Consider the following 8,764-nt stretch of genomic DNA (forward strand, 5'->3'; position numbering starts at 1 on the left):
TCCAAGATGGTTTGTTTTTCATTCTGTCCAGTTATGCTGTTTGTGAAATAAAATTTGAATTTCCATCTGTGTGTTCTTTTGGAAGAGTGAGAGAGACAAATCATCCAACCAACACACACACACACACACACACACACACACACTGAAAGCCAGCAGGCTCCCAGTGGGCAGTAACACTACAGGCCTGGAAACTGAGAACTCTCCACCCTGCTGTCTTTGTGCTCTGCCCTCACTGTGGTCTGTCTGTCCTCACTGTGGTCTGTCCTCACTGTCTCTGTCTGTCCTCACTGTGTCTGTCTGTCCTCACTGTGGTCTGTCCTCACTGTGGTCTGTCTGTCCTCACTGTGGTGTGGTCTGTCTGTCCTCACTGTGGTCTGTCTGTCCTCACTGTGGTCTGTCTGTCCTCACTGTGGTCTGTCTGTCCTCACTGTGTCTGTCCTCACTGTGGTCTGTCTGTCCTCACTGTGGTCTGTCTGCCCTCACTGTGTCTGTCCTCACTGTGGTCTGTCTGTCCTCACTGTGGTCTGTCTGTCCTCACTGTGTCTGTCCTCACTGTGGTCTGTCTGTCCTCACTGTGGTCTGTCTGTCCTCACTGTGTCTGTCCTCACTGTGGTCTGTCTGTCCTCACTGTGTCTGTCCTCACTGTGGTCTGTCTGTCCTCACTGTGGTCTGTCCTCACTGTGGTCTGTCTGCCCTCACTGTGTCTGTCCTCACTGTGGTCTGTCTGTCCTCACTGTGGTCTGTCTGTCCTCACTGTGGTCTGTCTGTCCTCACTGTGTCTGTCCTCACTGTGGTCTGTCTGTCCTCACTGTGGTCTGTCCTCACTGTGGTCTGTCCTCACTGTGTCTGTCCTCACTGTGGTCTGTCTGTCCTCACTGTGGTCTGTCTGTCCTCACTGTGGTCTGTCTGTCCTCACTGTGTCTGCCCTCACTGTGGTCTGTCTGTCCTCACTGTGTCTGTCCTCACTGTGGTCTGTCTGTCCTCACTGTGGTCTGTCTGTCCTCACTGTGTCTGTCCTCACTGTGGTCTGTCTGTCCTCACTGTGGTCTGTCTGCCCTCACTGTGGTCTGTCTGTCCTCACTGTGTCTGTCCTCACTGTGGTCTGTCTGTCCTCACTGTGGTCTGACTGTCCTCACTGTGGTCTGTCTGCCCTCACTGTGGTCTGTCTGTCCTCACTGTGGTCTGTCTGTCCTCACTGTGGTCTGTCCTCACTGTGGTCTGTCCTCACTGTGGTCTGTCCTCACTGTGGTCTGTCTGTCCTCACTGTGGTCTGTCTGTCCTCACTGTGTCTGTCCTCACTGTGGTCTGTCTGTCCTCACTGTGGTCTGTCCTCACTGTGGTCTGTCTGCCCTCACTGTGTCTGTCCTCACTGTGGTCTGTCTGCCCTCACTGTGGTCTGTCTGCCCTCACTGTGTCTGCCCTCACTGTGTCTGTCCTCACTGTGTCTGTCTGTCCTCACTGTGGTCTGTCTGTCCTCACTGTGTCTGTCCTCACTGTGGTCTGTCTGTCCTCACTGTGTCTGTCCTCACTGTGTCTCTCTGTCATCACTGTGGTCTGGCTGTCCTCACTGTGGTCTGTCTGTCCTCACTGTGGTCTGTCCTCACTGTGTCTCTCTGTCCTCACTGTGGTCTGGCTGTCCTCACTGTGGTCTGTCTGTCCTCACTGTGTCTGTCCTCACTGTGTCTCTCTGTCCTCACTGTGGTCTGTCTGCCCTCACTGTGGTCTGTCTGCCCTCACTGTGTCTGTCCTCACTGTGTCTGTCCTCACTGTGGTCTGTCTGTCCTCACTGTGGTCTGTCCTCACTGTGTCTGTCCTCACTGTGGTCTGTCTGCCCTCACTGTGGTCTGTCTGTCCTCACTGTGTCTGTCCTCACTGTGGTCGGTCTGTCCTCACTGTGTCTGTCTGTCCTCACTGTGGTCTGTCTGCCCTCACTGTGGTCTGTCTGTCCTCACTCTGTCTGTCTGCCCTCACTGTGTCTGTATGTCCTCACTGTGGTCTGCCTGTCCTCACTGTGGTCTGACTGTCCTCACTGTGGTCTGTCTGTCCTCACTGTGGTCTGTCCTCACTCTGTCTGTCCTCACTGTGGTCTGTCCTCACTGTGGTCTGTCCTCACTGTGGTCTGTCTGTCCTCACTGTGGTCTGTCTGTCCTCACTGTGTCTGTCTGTCTTCACTGTGTCTGTCCTCACTGTGGTCTGTCTGTCCTCACTGTGGTCTGTCCTCACTGTGGTCTGTCTGCCCTCACTGTGGTCTGTCCTCACTGTGGTCTGTCTGTCCTCACTGTGGTCTGTCTGCCCTCACTGTGGTCTGTCTGTCCTCACTGTGTCTGCCCTCACTGTGTCTGTCCTCACTGTGTCTGTCTGTCCTCACTGTGGTCTGTCTGTCCTCACTGTGTCTGTCCTCACTGTGGTCTGTCTGTCCTCACTGTGTCTGTCCTCACTGTGTCTCTCTGTCATCACTGTGGTCTGTCTGTCCTCACTGTGGTCTGTCTGTCCTCACTGTGTCTGTCCTCACTGTGTCTCTCTGTCCTCACTGTGGTCTGTCTGTCCTCACTGTGGTCTGTCCTCACTGTGGTCTGTCTGTCCTCACTGTGTCTGTCCTCACTGTGTCTCTCTGTCCTCACTGTGGTCTGTCTGTCCTCACTGTGGTCTGTCTGTCCTCACTGTGGTCTGTCTGTCCTCACTGTGTCTGTCCTCACTGTGTCTGTCCTCACTGTGGTCTGTCTGTCCTCACTGTGTCTGTCCTCACTGTGTCTGTCCTCACTGTGTCTGTCTGTCCTCACTGTGGTCTGTCCTCACTGTGGTCTGTCTGTCCTCACTGTGGTCTGTCCTCACTGTGTCTGTCTGCCCTCACTGTGTCTGTCTGCCCTCACTGTGGTCTGTCTGTCCTCACTGTGTCTGTCCTCACTGTGGTCTGTCTGTCCTCACTGTGTCTGTCCTCACTGTGTCTGTCCTCACTGTGTGTGTCTGCCCTCACTGTGTCTGTCTGTCCTCACTGTGGTCTGTCCTCACTGTGGTCTGTCTGTCCTCACTGTGGTCTGTCTGTCCTCACTGTGGTCTGTCTGCCCTCACTGTGTCTGTCTGTCCTCACTGTGGTCTGTCTGCCCTCACTGTGTCTGTCTGTCCTCACTGTGGTCTGTCTGTCCTCACTGTGTCTGTCCTCACTGTGGTCTGTCTGTCCTCACTGTGTCTGTCCTCACTGTGTCTCTCTGTCATCACTGTGGTCTGTCTGTCCTCACTGTGGTCTGTCTGTCCTCACTGTGTCTGTCCTCACTGTGGTCTGTCTGTCCTCACTGTGGTCTGTCTGTCATCACTGTGGTCTGTCTGTCCTCACTGTGTCTCTCTGTCATCACTGTGGTCTGTCTGTCCTCACTGTGGTCTGTCCTCACTGTGGTCTGTCTGTCCTCACTGTGTCTGTCCTCACTGTGGTCTGTCTGTCCTCACTGTGTCTCTCTGTCATCACTGTGGTCTGTCTGTCCTCACTGTGTCTGTCCTCACTGTGGTCTGTCTGCCCTCACTGTGTCTGTCTGTCCTCACTGTGGTCTGTCTGCCCTCACTTTGTCTGTCTGTCCTCACTGTGGTCTGTCCTCACTGTGGTCTGTCTGTCCTCACTGTGGTCTGTCTGCCCTCACTGTGGTCTGTCTGTCCTCACTGTGTCTGTCTGTCCTCACTGTGTCTGTCTGTCCTCACTGTGGTCTGTCCTCACTGTGGCCTGTCTGTCCTCACCGTGGTCTGTCCTCACTGTGGTCTGTCTGTCCTCACTGTGGTCTGTCCTCACTGTGGTCTGTCTGTCCTCACTGTGGTCTGTCGTCACTTGTCTGTCGTCACTGTCTGTCTGCCCTCACTGTGGACAACTGTGGTCTGTCTGTCCTCACTGTGGACAACTGCGGTCTGTCCGTCCTCACTGTGGACAACTCCGGTCTGTCTGTCCTCACTGTTTCTGTCTGTCCTCACTGTGGTCTGTCCTCACTGTGGTCTGTCTTCACTGTGGTCTGTCTGTCCTCACTGTGGACAACTGTGGTCTGTCCGTCCTCACTGTGGACAACTGTGGTCTGTCTGCCCTCACTGTGGTCTGTCCTCACTGTGGACAACTGCAGTCTTATCTGTCTTCATCTTGGACAACCAGTAGAAAGCTGTGGAAACATGGCGCAGAAACAGTGGTGTAACCATTGGTCTAACTATTGGGAAGTGGTTACAGTTGTCCAACCTTTCTATGGGGTAGTAACAGTTGTTTAACCATTCTATGGGGAAGTAGTTACAGTTGTTAGCCATTCTATAGGGAAGTATTTACAGTTGTTAGCCATTCTATAGGGAAGTAGTAACAGCTGTTTAACCATTCTATAGGGAAGCAGAAACAGCTGTTTTACCATTCTATAGGAAAGTAGAAATAGCTGTCTAACCATTCTATAGGGAAGTAGTTACAGTTGTTTAACCATTCTATAGGGAAGTAGTAACAGCTGTTTAACCATTCTATAGGGAAGTAGTAACAGCTGTTTAACCATTCTATAGGGAAGTAGTTAACCATTCTATAGGGAAGTAGTTACAGTTGTTTAACCATTCTATAGGGAAGTAGTAACAGTTGTCTAACCATTCTATAGGGAAGTAGTAACAGTTGTTTAACCATTCTATAGGGAAGTAGTAACAGTTGTTTAACCATTCTATAGGAAAGTAGAAACAGCTGTTTTACCATTCTATAGGGAAGCAGAAATAGCTGTCTAACCATTCTATAGGGAAGTAGTTACAGTTGTTTAACCATTCTATAGGGAAGTAGTAACAGCTGTTTAACCATTCTATAGGGAAGTAGTTACAGTTGTTTAATCACTCTATAGGGAAGTAGAAACAGTTGTTTAACCATTCTATAGGGAAGTAGTTACAGTCATTTAACCATTCTATAGGGAAGTAGTAACAGTTGTTTAACCATTCTATAGGGAAGTAGTTACAGTTGTTAGCCATTCTATAGGGAAGTAGTAACAGCTGTTTAACCATTCTATAGGGAAGCAGAAACAGCTGTTTAACCATTCTATAGGGAAGTAGTAACAGTTGTTTAACCATTCTATAGGGAAGTAGTTACAGTTGTTAACCATTCTATAGGGAAGTAGTTACAGTCATTTAACCATTCTATAGGGAAGTAGTAACAGCTGTTTAACCATTCTATAGGGAAGTAGTAACAGTTGTTTAACCATTCTATAGGGAAGTAGTTACAGTTGTTAACCATTCTATAGGGAAGTAGTAACAGCTGTTTAACCATTCTATAGGGAAGTAGAAACAGTTGTTTAACCATTCTATAGGGAAGTAGAAACAGTTGTTTAACCATTCTATAGGGAAGAAGTAACAGTCATTTAACCATTCTATAGGGAAATAGTAACAGTTGTTTAACCATTTTTGAAGGGAAGTAGTAATAGATGTTTAACCATGCTATTAGGAAGTAGAAACAGCTGTTTATCCATTCTATAGGGAAGAGACAACAGCTGTTTAAGCATTCTATAGGGAAGTAGGAAGCTGTGGAAACATAGAGCTGAAACAGAGTTTAACCATTCTATATCCCCACAGCTCTATATTCCCCGGCTTGCTGTAAAGTGGTGAGACAAACTGTTGATGGCGAGGGCCTGGGAACATGTATGAGACAAACTGTTGATGGCGAGGGCCTGGGAACATGTATGAGACAAACTGTTGATGGCAAGGGCCTTGGAACATGTATGATCACACAATGCTACTGTATCACACTGTGTACTGCATGACTAACAAACGGTACAGTGTTGATGCTCTGGAACATGTATGATGAAACAATGTTATAGTACCGCATTGTTGTATATTTTATTCATGACTAACAAACTGTTCGATGGTGATGCCGTGGAACATGTATAATGGTATCTTACTGTGGTATTGTGCATTGTATGACTAGCGAACTGTTCAATGGTGATGCTGTTGAACATGTATAATGGTACTATACAGTATCATATTGTTGTGTATTGTATAACCTTCTGGCTACACCAAATTTCAATGAACCCATATCACTCATCCATCCATCAATGAATATATAAATCAACTAATCACTCAAACAACCACTCATTGTCTGAAGCAAGCAATGTACAGACATTTGCCTTCAGGGATGCCGTAAAGAAAAAAAAAGTGTTAAAACCTAAAACACCACCAACAATGACAACGAAAACAAACAACAAATTATTTCACTGTGCGATCAGTACACACAGACCAACATGAATAATCATTCTATTATCCATGGCAGTAAAGGGAGTGGGAGGTGTGGGGGAGATGGAAGAGGCGACTGAGGTCGTTGCACTATCGCAATCACAGGTGATTCAGTAATCATTGTTAAACAGTGACAGAGATACACGGGAACATACAACCATGGTGACATAGATACACGGGAACATACGACTATGGTGACATAGATACACGGGAACATACGACTATGGTGACATAGATACACGGGAACATACGACTATGGCGACATAGATATATGGGAGCACAGGACTATGGGGGCGTAGATACATGGGAACACAGGACTATGGTGACATAGATACATGGGAACACAGGACTATGGGGGCGTTGATACATGGGAGCACAGGACTATGGGGGCGTTGATACATGGGAACACAGGACTATGGGGGTGTTGATACATGGGAACACAGGACTATGGTGACATAGATACATGGGAACACAGGACTATGGGGGCGTAGATACATGGGAACACAGGACTATGGGGACATAGATACATGGGAACACAGGACTATGGGGGCGTTGATACATGGGAACACAGGACTATGGTGACATAGATACATGGGAACACAGGACTATGGGGGCGTAGATATATGGGAACACAGGACTATGGGGACATAGATACATGGAAACACAGGACTATGGAGACATAGATACATGGGAACACAGGACTATGGGGACATAGATACACGGGAACATACGACTATGGCGACATAGATATATGGGAGCACAGGACTATGGGGGCGTTGATACATGGGAACACAGGACTATGGGGACGTTGATACATGGGAACACAGGACTATGGTGACATAGATACATGGGAACACAGGACTATGGAGACGTAGATATATGGAAACACAGGACTATGGGAAGATAAAGCGGTGAAAATACAGAAACTTGTCAACCAGTCTGTCTTCCCTTAGCTCTGTCGGTCCATGTAATTATGTGCAAAACAAACCAGGTGTCTCCTCACTGTCCTGAAAAGTGTAGTGTGCATGTACACAGAATCACTATGTCTCCCAATACTTCTGTCATGATCATCCGATATCACATAATTATGTGAAAAGATGGACAGTGTTACAGCAAATAGTACAATTCCTCTTTCCTTTTCAAAGCTATTTACGAAGGCTGTATTAAGCATACTAGTCCAGTTTCTTAACTCACTCAGTACGCCCAGTCCTCTCTTCTCCTCTACACAGACCCCTCGGATGTCCAGTGGGTGTCTCAATGATCCAACCTTTAGCTTCCGTCGTCAGAATTGTGGCATTCTTTGTCAACATTCACCTCTTCAGTGTAAGAGCCTTCCGCTTGTAATATTTTGATGGTGGTAATTGGGATGAAACGCTGTTAACGTCGTCTCTTTCGCCGTTCGTATGGAGAGAGTTAACATACCCTCTGTCATCCCTGACGCCATTGGTCACCCTCTCAAACCACTTGTCAAAGACACCCCACCACGCTGACAGAGGTATCATGAAGATAACGCCCTCGAAGTGAGCTCGTGCATTTTCAGAGGTCTGGAACTTCTTATTATGCAACTGCTTCTTGACAAAAGGGAAGGGATACCAGTCACAGAAGGGCATGTGAGGCGGGGGAGTGACCACCCTCACACTGTTTATGGCCACAGAGTCCAGAACCTCTGCCGCTGTGTGAGTACTGGCGCTGTCATGGTGGAGCAGCAGGCCCTGGGTACCCGTGCTTGGGAAGCGCTTCCACCATTCCTCAAAGACGTACCCTGGGTAGGCAGTGGTTGACATGCCAGTGGGGGAGGAGGTCACTGTCTTACGTTCCTCAAGAGATAAACATGGTCAGATCAGGAGAGACTCACCACCGTTCGTTTCCCAGCACTACCCGAAAACATGACCGGTAAAAGTAGGTCTTCACCGGGGAAGACCCTCACAGCTCACTGCTGCCTGGTTTCCAGACAGCATTGACGGACCCACGCTTCGTCACCAGTCAGCATTTGAAACGTTGTCCACTGAATTTCCTCAGAACACGGGTACACCATTCTACTCTAACGCTCGCTGTGCTCTCCAGTCAAATTGTGAAGGACCCAACGGTTGCTGATTCAAGCTGGTCGCGCAAGGCTGAACTCAGGCTTCCCAGTGAAATGGCCAGCTCCTGGTGTGTTATTCGCCTTTGATTGATTATTTTGTTGTATTTGTATTTCTTTTCATCACAACAGATTTCTGTGTGTGAATTTCGGGCTGCTCTCCCCGGGGAGAGCTCGTCGCTACACTACAGCGCCACCTATTTTTAAAAAAAATTTTCCTGGGTGCAGTTTTCTTTGTTTTCCTATCGAAGAGGATTTTTCTACAGAATTTTGCCAGGAACAACCCTTCTGTTGCCGTGGGTTCTTTTACGTGCGCTAAGTGCATGCTGCACACGGCACCTCGGTTTATCGTCTCATCCGAATGACTAGCGTCCAGAACACCACTCAAGGTCTAGTGGAGGGGGAGAAAATATCAGCGGCTGAGCCGTGAATAGAACAAGCACGCTCAGATTCTCTCGCTTCCTAGGCGGACGCGTTACC

The sequence above is a fragment of the Babylonia areolata genome, chromosome 34 (assembly GCF_041734735.1).
Source record: "Babylonia areolata isolate BAREFJ2019XMU chromosome 34, ASM4173473v1, whole genome shotgun sequence".
NCBI lineage: Eukaryota > Metazoa > Mollusca > Gastropoda > Neogastropoda > Buccinidae > Babylonia > Babylonia areolata.